Consider the following 12,825-nt stretch of genomic DNA (forward strand, 5'->3'; position numbering starts at 1 on the left):
GGGTTATGCTTCCCTTAGAGTGTTTTCACTGTACAGAAAATTACAACATGGTCACATTAATTCCTCCCTATCTCAAAATTCACTTTTTGTCCTCCTGGACCTATTCTCCTGGCAGCTGAGTTTAGTTTTACAGACTGAGCTGCTTTGTCTTTCATAGGTTATGTGCAAAATCCTGGTTCCTGCCTGCTGCCTTTTTCTACCTCCCAGACTTCATTTTCTGTCTCCTGGCAGAGGCAGAAATACTCCAACAAGCCGCACCTTACTTTTTCAGAGAGAGTAGCCCAGTTAGGCTCTCTTTCAAGCCCCTTCCCAATTCTGAGGTACTACATTGCATCCTAGGCCCCTTATTTCCTTTTCCCAGGGGAAAACAGGGCCAGATTATGGCATGCTGGGGAGGTGACAGCTTTCCCTTGGTTTTGATCTGCATTGTTCAACCTACCAAGGGAAACAAAATGCCTTTGTTTGATGAAGCAGGAGCTCCATGGTAGCAATTCCTTCATCCCAGAAAACTAGTGCTGAAAATCATTGTGGAGCAGGGAGGTCAGCTCTTTGCAGTGCTGGGAATGTTGCTGCATCCTGCTGGCAGCTGGTGTAGGGCATCCCCCCGGATGTGCCCTGTGCAGTGCCAGTGGAGCTCCCGCAAAACCCAGGGCTTGAGAACCTTAGGAAACGGCAGCAGGAGACACTTCATCTGCAATGTCATGAGTTCATCCCTGTGATGTCCAGGCATGTTTCAAAGGATGTGTTCACATTATGTCCTCTGCAGAAAAGCAAGGCAGGAGGGAAACTTTTCTAGAGGGGGCTCCTTTTTTTTTTTTTTTTTTTTTTTTTTAATACTGACTGGAACGCTGTAAATGAGGAGTGCATTGAAAAATCCTCTCTTTTGTTGGAGCTTGGTAGACTGCTGGAAATCATAATATTTGACCTGTGTTTATTGCAGCTTTGGGTCCCTCACTACAAGAAAGATGTTGAGGTGCTGGAGCAAGTCCAGAAAAAAGCAGTGAAGGTGGTGAAGGGTCTGAAGCACAGGTCTGATGAGGAGTGGCTGAGGTAGATGGGGTTGTTTAGCTCCTTAAAAAAAGGAGGCTCAGGGGAAGCCTAATCACTCTACAACTGCTTGAAAGGAGCGTGTAGCAAAATGGTGATCAGTTGGTCTCTCCTTACATGAAACAAGCTACAGGATGAAAGAAAATGACCTTAGGTTGTGCCAGGTGAGGTTTAGAAATATCTTCATTGAAAGGTTGGTCAGACACTGAAGTGGGCTGGCCAGGGTGGAATTGCCATCCCTGGAAGTGTTCAAAAAACGTGCAGATGTGGCACTTGGGGACAAGGCTTAGTGGTGAACTTGACAGTGCTGGGTTAGCAGTTGGACTTGATGTTCTTAGAGGTCTTTTCCCAACATTAATGTCTGTGACTCTTTGACCTGGAAGGACAAGTTTGCCTCTGCAGTGTATAGCTGGCATGCAGTTGAGATTTGCAGTTCAGCTGTTTCAGTGATTTTCATCACAGAGAGAAATTTCAGGGGAAATTCTCACTCCTGATTTCATCCCTTTATGCCACATAAAGGAGCCAAAATATGATAAAGGAGGTCTTTCCATCACTGCTGTGAGCAAGATGGCAGAGGAACAGTTCTGGATTTCCATGCACTGCAGTGCCTTCTGCTTGGTCAAAGAAGGAAAGAGCAGGCTGGAGGGACAGGGGAGGGCTGCCAGAGAGAGGTAAAGCACCCTCAGCCCAGAGGCAGCATTGCTGTTTAGAGAGCCTCAAGGGTTCCCAAATCATGCTGATGGACCTTCCAGCCTTTGAGCCAGTGCAGCTCTGGCAGGAAATGCTGGGAGTTTGAGGATTTCTCTGTGCTTAGGCCATCTGTCTCCAGTGGTGAGCTCTGCATTGGGCATCTGCAGAGGAGTGATACAGCATCTCAATTTTGGGAGCTTCTGTGTGCTGTTGCAGGGCATTTCTGATATGTTGGAGTTCATCACAAAAAAAGGAGGTGGAAATGGTAAAAAGAGATATTAATTCATATTTAATAACTGTGCTTTCGTATAAAATGCCAAGTTTGGTATTAAACATTTTTTCATATTTAGCTTGAAGAGAATGAGTAATGTCATATTATGAAGATACATTGTGGGTAGTAGTTTCATGAGGTCAGTCTGTTTTGCCAAGCATATACATAACTCCAGTAAAAATGGGCTTTTTACCTCTTTCTAGCTTGGACTTATAGGCAAAATGGGCAAGTATGTTATTAGGTAGTATGAACAGTAAGGAGCTGGAGAAAAATGAATTTATAAATGCAACTTAGTTTAAAGTTCTCTTTGCAGCAGAGTACTCTCTGTAGCTGTGACACACTGCACTGTGCTGTGCTCTTGGTGGAGCAGGGCCAAGCTCAGCTCTCACCCTCCAAAGAAAAGCAAATATAAAAACAATTCCCAAATTGTATCAGAGATGCTGATGTGCTTGGTTCATGGGAAATAAAGTAAGATGATAAGCAAAATGGTCATCAGCATCCCTCAGGGATAGAAAGTCTGCAAGTTGCTGAAACCATGGGCATTTATTTTCTACTTGTACATAACTATGATGTTTTATCACCTCATTTAAAGAAAAAAACCCAAACACCAAACCTCCACTGGATCTAGAAGAAATGTTGCATTAGGGAACAAGGTCATGTCTCCCATGGGCTGGAAAGAAACTTGACTCTCCTTTGCCACCCTCCCCATGTACAGATGGGAGTGAAGGACTCCAGGCTGCCCCCACCCAGCTCCTCCCACTTACTGAAATAGGGGGGTTATGAAGCAAATTTTGTAATTTCACAGTTTGAGATTGTCTTCCTGCTCTTACTGAAGATACTAATCTCTATAATGGAAAACTGGAAATCAGAAATAGTGTTCCGTGTTTCCTGCAGCACGTTTTTGCACAATCTCCGATTAATCTACTGATCTTTTTTCTTAGGGTTTTTTTTTTCTCTTTTGGTAATATTCTTTCTCAATATTTTTGAAATAGTAAAATAGAGTGCTTTTGTACTCTGTCAGTCTTTCCATTTTGTTTTGATGGCATAACTTCTACTTTCCAGCATGCTAATTTTTATTTCTAAATTTAAAAATATATATTTATTTTGACTGGTGGCAGCATGCCATGATTAGGCATCTTGTAAAAAATACATGTAATTCAGTGATACAAAATGCACCTTTTTGTGAAAGCTCAGCCAAAATAATTTGGCAGTTCTATTGTTTACCTCCTCATTTTGTTTGTTGAAATATTGGAGCGTTTTCTAAGTTCTTACATCCTTTAATAATCTTTAGAAAATTATTCATCAAGTCAGCAAATAATTTACCTAATTATGTTATTGTCTCGATTTTTGTTTTGATTTTATAAGAAGCATGTGCAGCTTGTAATTTCTGCAAAGCTGAAGTTGCCAACTATCACATTAAATCATCCTTCTCATTTCTAGAAGGTATGTGTGTGCTCTGCAGACAGCTATATCCCGTTTGGCAAGTAGGACTCCAAAACTTTTTTGGGAATCATATTTTGTTTGTTGTTTTATTATCTTTTTTTTTTTAACTCCAGTGACATATGCTAGGCTTAATTGTTGGAAGAGATTCAGAGTGAGCAACTGCACTATGAAGGTATGCTGGCCCATTTTTGGTTTATGCTCTTTTCAAGATTCTGTAATTAATTTTCAGTTAATTACGGACCAGAGTGACTTCACGGATTTGGGAAGTTTCTCCCAGCATACGCTGTGATTGGATTTGGCGAGGCTCTTGCTTTTGCACGAGACGTTTTCGTTTGGCTCCTGCCTCGTGCTGCTGTTCCTCAGTTGTGTCTGTCCCCATGGTGGCACTGGGGATGTCACAGTGACACCTTGGCACGGGGTCTAATGCCACCACCAGCTGCATCCTGTAAGGCAGCAGCCCCTGGGATGTGTCCCGCATTGCCACCAGGGTGGCACAGAGCCTCCTGATGTCACTTGCACGTGCTGAAGCCTGGAGAACGGGAATGTTTTATGCGACATCACTTGAGGTGACTACCACCCCCCTTTCTGGGCAGGTTGATCCTCACACCTTGGATGGGACCTAGTGGTCAGGCATCCCTCCCCATCCTGTATGTTCAGAGAAGGTTCTTCTTCTGCCATGGGATGTGCCATATGTGCAGAGGGGACAGAAATGTGTGGCAAGATCAGCACCATGCAGGGCTGGAATCCTTCCCTGCCTCAGGTCCCCTGTGAAACACTGCGGAGACTTCCTGGCATGGGTATCCCACAGCAGTGAGGAGCATCTTGCTCAGGGACCCCTTGGATCTGGAAGGGACATAAAATAGATTTCACCTTGCAAATTACACAGTTCATCATTCTGTCTGCAGAGGCTGCCTGTGAAATCCCAGTCTTGGGTCCGCATACATTTACATATGTAAGACACTTTGTGCACAAGATGCTGGGTGTGATTTGTAGGCTTCACTGGCAGACACCCTTATTTTTTATACATTGAAATATTTCAATAATCTGAAAAATAGGTTAATTAAGATGACCAGTAATAAGATATAGTACTTCAGCTTTTTGCCCAGCTTTCTATTTTCTGTTTAAAAACTCATACTAGTAGTGTTTTAAATTGCACTATTTTCAGCTACTGGAGCTTATGTGGTTTATGTATTATCATTGTTACTATCTTTTTGAGAAAAAAAGAAAGAGAAAAAATCTGAAAACCTGGGGAAAACATAAATACAGCAAAAGTGTATCCTCTTATTTTTCTTTAGAATTTTCTACTAACCATGATTTCATAAATTGTAAAGGAAAATAAACCCCTTTTTTAAGGCACAAGCAATTTAAGGTACACATATGGTTAGATTTTATTTTTCATTTAAACTTTAACTGCAAAGTATTTTGAAATGCCATTAACTTTAATGCATATTTATTTGCATTTATTATGTGTCATTTTCTTCTCAGGGAATCCAGTCAATAATTTTTTAGCTTGAACATTCAGCTGGGTTTTTATCAGTTCTTTCAACAGACCTTTAAAGACACCAGCCGGTTGGAAAAGACCTTTAAGTAATAAACAATACTATTTAAGTAATAAGTAACAAACAAAGAATATTTAAGTAAGTAATAAATAAGTAATAGATAATAATAAGTAACAGATAATTTGCCTGTTGCTTATAAACCTGCCGTTGAAGATGATGTAGGAGCCAATTTGTTCAGCAGTTAACTTTTCCTGCTTTTGTGTCCATCTAACTCCATGTGTAGTGCTCTTGCCCTGCTCTTGGTGTGACCCTCTGACTTTCCAACTTGAATAATCCTCATGAATGGAATGTTTAGATTGGATGTTAGGAAAAGTTTCTCTACTGAAAGGGCTGTCAAGCATTGGAAGAGGCTGCCCAGGAAAGGATGTTTTCCTTCAGAAACCATGTAGATCTGGTGCTTAGCGACATGGTTTAGTGGTGGACTTGGCAGTGTTGGGTTAATCGTTGGACTCAATGATTTTAAAGGTCTTTTCCAACCTTAATGATTCTGTGATTCTTCAATACTGTAGATAACTATGAGAACAGTCACATGCAACAACTATTCAGAAATTATTTGTGAATGACGGTTAAAAATGCAGAATTTTGAAGAGGAGTGGTAATGTCAGTGTAATCTCCTGGGCATTAATTAAAAGCAATATTGATAGTGTGTCCTTGTACTTGGCATTTTGCTGATGATTTTATTCTGTGTGCGAAGGCAGTTGGAGAAGATGCACTGTAGGGGTTCAAGAGCCCACACCTCACATCCAGCAGACCCTGATCAAACTCCTAATCAGGTTCATGCTTTGTTTTTTCACGTTTTTCTGGTTCCAGCTCTCCCTTCTGCAACCACCAGCTGCCAGCAACATTTGTCTTGCCTCCAGGAACAACCTTTCAGGCTTTTGGCGTGGGGCTGCTGGACTGCAGACTTCCCATTCTATCTTCTGGACTCTCCACTGTACCATTCAAGGCACAGCACCCTTGGTTGCCAGCCTTGCAAAGGAGCTGTATCCCTGCTGGGCTCCTGCTAGGAGTGTGTGTCCCAGCCTGCCTCAAGTCCTGCAGTGCTGCTGTGCACACAGGCTCTGAGCGTGCTGTCTGATTTTGGCTGTGCAGCACTCCCTGTGCAGGCTGAGAGCCTTCTCTTTCCCCAGAGCCTCACATTCTGCCCATGGTGCCTTGCTTTGGTTCAAAACACAAGATGGGTGATCACAGTTTTCTGAGAGGAAGATTTTCAGCATTTCTCAAAGTTGTTACCTGCAGCTCTTGGTGATGTTTTGGTTTTTCCTGAATCACCAAATTATCACTTCCACAGTGATATTATTATTACAGTTTCCTTCCACAGTGCTGTAAGTCCATATCCTTTTTATTCTTCCTCACAGTAAAAGTGTAGTCTTTGCTGTGAAAACCTGCCTGTGTTTCCTGTTCCTCTTTTTCCAGAGCTGCTGGTTGTCACCAGAACCCTTTAGAAACTTGCCCCTGTGGCTTGTGATGATGTGTTTCCATTACTCACTTCCCCATCACGAGAGAAGCTGTAGGAGCAGAAGGAACTTGTCCTTTTCACCAAGCTGTTGCTTCAGAGAATTTCCACCTGAATAACAGGGCATGAAGATTTAACTTGCTATGCTTGCAACAGTGTTGGCCAAAGTAGGGTGGGCTCACAATGCTGAATTGTGGTTTTTGTTATTAATCTTATTTCCTGCTTTTTTCTCCCCACCAATTCTCAAGTGCATGGCTTTCCATTTTTTGTATCTGTGTTTTGCTAAAATAAATGAGGTGTGGCAGGCATACCTGGCTCAAAAAGCAGTCCTTAGAGTCCAATGGCAGTAGCAAGAACGCTTCCCAGCAGGTTATGAAGAGAACGTTGAGCACATTTAAGCCTTAGAAATACACAGCAGCGAGAAGCTGGTGTTTAACAAAGAGGGAGGCAAGGTGAAGGCACTGGATAGAGTGTTTCTAAATCACCCAGTACACATCTTCCTGCACACTGTGGCTGCTGATTTGTATGCTTTTGTAGTTCTCTGCCATCAGCTTTCTCAGATCATAGAAATGGGTGATGGTAGAGATTTGCTATTACCCCGGAAAATGGTTGATATTACCTACAGAGTGTTTTCACTAATGTTCAGGGTGATTTATTGAAGCAGGAGATTAACAGGGCTATACTCTTTTTTCTTTTTTAATGACTAATCATGAACTAGATGGTGAAAAATATGGCCAAGATGACTGCAGAAGATAAACAGCCTGGTCGTATTTCACAGGTAGCTTTGCTGTTCTGGGAAGTGGGGTAGATAATTTCTAGAAGATGAGGGACAGACCAGCAGCATTCAGTGTATTAGGAGTAAGGTCATTTGACAGAAATCTGAGTTGATAATAACAGGGAATATGGAATTCATACAGATGAGGAGACAAAAGATCTCACAATTTTTGTTGCTTGGTGGGGGGGGGGAAATCAAGTGGGAGTGTGGTAATGACATACCCAGAAAGACCACAGAGGGAAGGGCAGCACTTATAAAGCTTAATTCTAGCAAGAACAAAAATGAAATGCTCTTTAGCCTGGATTGGAAGTCTGAGAGCTCAAGATATAGAACGAGAGGTGCTGTGGCAGAGTTTGGGTTTGAAGGACTCTGAAACACTTGTTGAGAACCTTTGTCTCCAATGTAAATATGAAGTTTTATATATGGTAAGTGTCTGTCGGGGTTTTATCATGTTGTGATCAGGATGGAGGGCACATAAATCATGTAACAGACATGGAACATTGGGTATCAACCCAAATAAAAGCAAGAGAGAAGACTTGGATGAGGAGTGCCTTGCAGAAGGCTGGATGGGAATGGGAGGAACGTCGTCGCTTGGCATAAGGCAGAAACCAGCACCATAGCCAAGAGTACTCAGTCTGGTGCTGTCAAAATCTGTTCTCCAAAGTTTCCTTAACTTTTTTTTCAATCACATTATTACCAATGCTCACAGTTCAAGCTGCTGGTGTTTCATTCCAACAGGTGTCTTGGAGTTGTAGGTGATCTCATCTTCGCATTTGTTGTTGACGTTTTACTGCTTGTCTTTATTTGATGTCAATAAAATAATCAAAACCACTGACGCATTTAGTAGACAATTCTTAGCTCAAGAATTATTGAACTTGCCATATGCTTGAAGAATGAATAAATAATCAGTAAAAAATTAGGTTTGGGAGCATCTGAAAAGGACTGATTAAGATTGGCTTTCATCAACATTATAATTTACTTTTGTAAGCCTTTTTTTAAGGCTTTGTTTATTGGATGATTTAAATATTTAGTAAATACATTTCTTTTGAAATTAATGAAGACGTACAAGAGAGAGTTTTATATACCAAAAATGTTAGATGTGAGATTGTGTTATGTGATTTTGGGATTTAATATGCAATATATATGGGAGGAAATTTTCATACTTTAGCCATTTCTCATTAAAAAGCTTTATCAAAACCAGCTTGATTTGATTTTAACAGGAAACCACTAATTGGCATTTGGTGAAAGTTGTTCCCACACAGGGAGGAGTACCCCTATGAAACTGTTATTTTTCATTTAATTATCACTTTGAGGATTGCTGAGAAACAAGCAAATGTGTTAGACATTTTCCCTGACAACCTAAATATTCCTGTAAAATGTACTTAGAATCTTGGCTTTCTTTTATCACTTTTGTCCGCTGTCTCTTCATGAATGATTAGCCTGAAACTCAACTTAAAAAAGGGATTAATTCCTCTGTCTCTTACCCAAACACTCCCCAGTGCTCATCACTGTCCCACATGATAGACAGGTGGGTAACCTGAGCTTCACCCTTGGGTCAGACCTCAAAATATACAAGATTTGGTCTGAGCTTTCACCTGAAGATTTTTGGGACAACTGCTTGTGCAAACATTGGTGTGAGGTGCCACCTCTCTGCAGGTGTTTGCATTTCACTGCTCAGTATCTCGAGCTGTAAGTGTAATCAGAAGAAAATGTGGATTTTTCATTAAAATATCATAAGATTTCTCATGAAGCGGGCATGTAATTACTCAGAATAGTGTTCTTCCAGAGTGGTTCCTTGTTATACTGAAAGGACATCTGGAGTAGAGTCCTGTTGAGGATCCAGTAGTAATTGTAATGATTACATGTATAACAAAGTAGGGAGTAAATATATAAATCTACAAATTTGGATCAGAACTCAAAAGCATCTTCAGTTCCAGTGTTGGAAACCAACGTTATGGCATTTTTGGTACAGACTGGGATGTTGAGAAGTGCAAGTTGAGACATGGGGAAATGGGACACCTGAGAGCAACTGCTGAGGGATGGCAGGGAAGAAAGGAGAGCATGGTTGGGTGATGATCATAAGTTAAAGTCAGCAAGGTGAAATTGTTGCAAAAATAGGCAAAGTCTTATGTGATGCCAAGGAATCACTCTGTTTCTTGTCAGAGCTGGCAAGTGTGGGCCTGATGATTGTGTCTGGTTTCAGCACTTCTGGGCAGGGTGGTGGGGATGGGGCAGCCTTGCAAAATTGTCACGTATGTTCTTGTGCCAGTTGGTGGGATTGCAGTGCCTGTGGTACCTTGGTGAAGGACGTGTCTCTCATGTCTTCTGTCATTGTCCAGTGTGAATGTATCTACAGGTCCCTTGTTAACCTGTTCTGTTTTTTCACATCAGGTCTTTAAATTTAGAAAAGTTCTCTTAAGATCTAAACTGAATCTTCCTGAAATTTCTTATCATGTATCTGAAGAAAGGTGTGTACAGATTAGAGACTGTCCAGGGAAGAACAAGGATAATAAAATGCTTAGGAAAAGAAAAAAGAAACAAAGAATCAAAGAAACTCATTTCATGTTAGTTTAGAAGGGAGAGGCTTTAAGAAGGTCATGATACCAGTCTTTCAATGCAAAAAGTGGTGCAAAAGAGGACAGGAATGATAAGTTGTTATTTTTGGCTACTGGGGGAATGATGGGGAGAAATCAACTTTACTGCAGACAAAAATGATGCAACATTGGAGATGTTTCAAGAACACTGAGTGATTAGATAGTGGTGGGATATTGTGGAATTCTCTTTATTGGAGATTAGTAACATACTGAGTTGGGCAAAGTTCGATTGATCCTGCTCAAGGCAATCGGATAAACTGCTTCAGATATATTGTTTCTGTGCTTTACAGGCCTGTGCTCCAGCAGCATTGCACTGCATCATTTATTAAAATCTGTTCCAAACAAAGCAAAATGCAAACACTTCTGAGGTTCTATAAGTAACCAAAGTAATATTTACCTAGTTGCAGTCTGTTTTATTAGGAGTTTAAATCCAACTAGAATAATGAGACAAAATATGTGTAGTTGAACATAATGAAAATAGTACACAATTACTATTAAAATGTGCATCAGAAGCTCTTTCTTCTATCTGTGTTGTACCTCCCTTTCTGGTATCCCGATGTAAAGCAAGAATAAGAATTGCACTTATGGATGGATGGTCCTGGCGCTTTGCAGAGTCTGATCAAAGGCAAATAAAATGTGACATTTCCATAGATCAGACTTCATGCACGTTTACTCCTTGTCTTTAAGCTGTCCAATCCTGTCAGATTAAAGTGTTATTTATTAATTAGTAAACAGTATGCCAGACTATGTCATTGTTTCAGTTATGCCTTCCATTTCATTCCACTGAATTCAATCATTAGATTGGAGCTACTTGTCCAGTAAAAACTTTCTTCTTCCAGTGGAGGATAAGAAATTAAGAAATTTTCTTTGCTTTGTTAATTAGACTACTGATTCCTCAGGCTCAAGAGCAAGTGGTAGCATTTTCTGTCACTTTCTTCTCTGGGTCACAGCTGTCAGAAACAGATTTTAAAATTTTTTTTGCCATGTGAAGCCAGGACCTTTGTGTTCTTCCTTACCAACTGCAGTCTTCCTTTCTTTGCATATTTAGACAGACTACTGGGTCTCTTTGACATATCCCAAACACTACTGCAGAAATCACCCTTGAAAGGCCTCTGCTTTGAAGGAGTCGAGTCCTTCTCACGGTGTGTCTTACGTGATAAAGGAATTTTGTGCTCTCCTTTTAAGTCCCTGTACAAGTTGTCCCTGCTTCAGTAGTTGCTTTTCCTTTGCTTCCTCCTCCTTGGTCTCTCCAGTTAAAGCAGTGACTCATCTGCTTGCCTGTGTGCCTCCCAGATTTGTACCTGATCCTTCCTCTCAAACATGGCACAACAGGAGTTGGACTCGTGCATCCTTGTGGGCGCCTTCCAGCTCGGGATATTCTATGATTCTAACACTTGAGGTCACATTTAGAGGTTCTTTGTCTTCTGGAGCTACCTGAAAATCAGCGGTTTGCTTCCCAAAGTGGGTAATGGGTTTTATGGAAGCTTTAGGGTCCTATCTTGGTTGTTCCTTCTGTGTTTCTGGAAGAAAATAAGCATGCTTGAGTGCACTTTGTAGAGAAAATTAAATAATGCTGTAGGATCTCTTTGTAGTTTGCATTACTGCTTTTTACTTTATTCCATGCATTCCCAGGCATATGTGTGTGTGTATATCTGAAGTCTGTATTATTGTCTAGAAAATTCTCAGCAAAATCTCATTCCCATTGTGCTAGACAACCAAGTGAAAAAACATCTGTACCAAGATAGCTCAAAATTTTCACGTCAAGATACAACAGATTTGGGGGAAGGGAAAACACTATTTGTGGTAGCAGTAAAATAGCTAATGAGAACAGATGTCAGCTCATTGAAGTAAGTGAGGCAAAGTCACCAGGCAAACATGATGAAAAGATTCAGAAGAGAGAAAAGTGGCATTTTGATGGAGCATTTATCTGTACAAAGGTGGAGGCGCTGAGTGAGGGCTTAGAGAAGAATCTATCTTGAGTCAGAGCTGTCTCGAGGGGAGAATTGGCACCTTTGGTAACTGTGGTGCAGCAAGGTCCTGGAGGCTGTCTTTGGAGAGCAGAGGGAGGTGGTAGTGGCAGGGTGTGCAGGGCAATCCATAAGCATTTGGCATGGGGTGGAAGGGAGAAAGCTGGCAGCTGTGGAGGCTGGGCAGGAGGGTGGGTGTTGTAGTCCAGGTGTGGAGCTCGGGCACTGGACCTCAGTGGAGGAACCCAAGTGTTTGAAATGCAGGTGTTCATTGGCTTGGGTACAGAGTTACAGGTGGCCACAGTGAGTTTGTTTTGCAGCATATTGTCTACCCCTCAGGCTGCCTAGACCGCTAGTGGTACAGCACACACCTAGAAATAATCCCAAATCATACCTCGTCTGAAGTGAATATAGTGATTTGCACCTCCCCTGCCTTGCCTTTTATATTTTGTGTATTTACTCCAATTGCTGCTTTCTCTTCTCCTTTACATATTTTTTAAACCTCCACCACTTTTTGTGTTCTCTGCTGTGTCCATTCTGCTTTCCCCTCTCTCGCCACTGAAACTCTCTGCTTTACACTAGAGGTGGCATAGGTTTTTATAATGTGCTTTTGATATCCCCCCTGGATTCAAACATGCATAGGATATAATAAAGATCTGTTGGGTCAGGATCAGCTTGGTCCTGGCTCTGGCAGAGCTTTACAGATGGGATTGAATAAAGATCTTATTCATCTAAATTGTGACTTTAGGTATACAAACAGTAAATGATTTTCTGATGGACATCAAGGTAAGCTCTGAATATCATCTTTAAGAAAAAATAGATTCCAGGGGATTGTTATCGCAAGTCTTATGATTCACCCTACACAGAACTACAGCTTATTTTCTAAACTTCAGACTTAGCTTACTTTTTTTACTTTCAGAGTACTGGAAGCGAGCGTGAATCTGCAGAGCATTTTACATTGTTCATCTTCTAATAGTACAATTCTACAAACAAGATACTGCTCTCTTAGAAATCTGCTGAATT

The 12,825-nt window shown here is 41.2% G+C and overlaps 1 protein-coding gene across 2 annotated transcripts in view; it reads left to right on the top strand.

The window, feature by feature from the left end:
- NR3C2 (nuclear receptor subfamily 3 group C member 2) overlaps nt 1-12,825 on the top strand; it is a 191,152-nt gene that overhangs the window by 141,217 nt on the left and 37,110 nt on the right. The gene's annotated exons all lie outside the window — the stretch shown is intronic.

Source organism: Pyrgilauda ruficollis, unplaced genomic scaffold, assembly GCF_017590135.1.
Source record: "Pyrgilauda ruficollis isolate IOZ18807 unplaced genomic scaffold, ASM1759013v1 scaffold91, whole genome shotgun sequence".
NCBI classification, from domain to species: domain Eukaryota; kingdom Metazoa; phylum Chordata; class Aves; order Passeriformes; family Passeridae; genus Pyrgilauda; species Pyrgilauda ruficollis.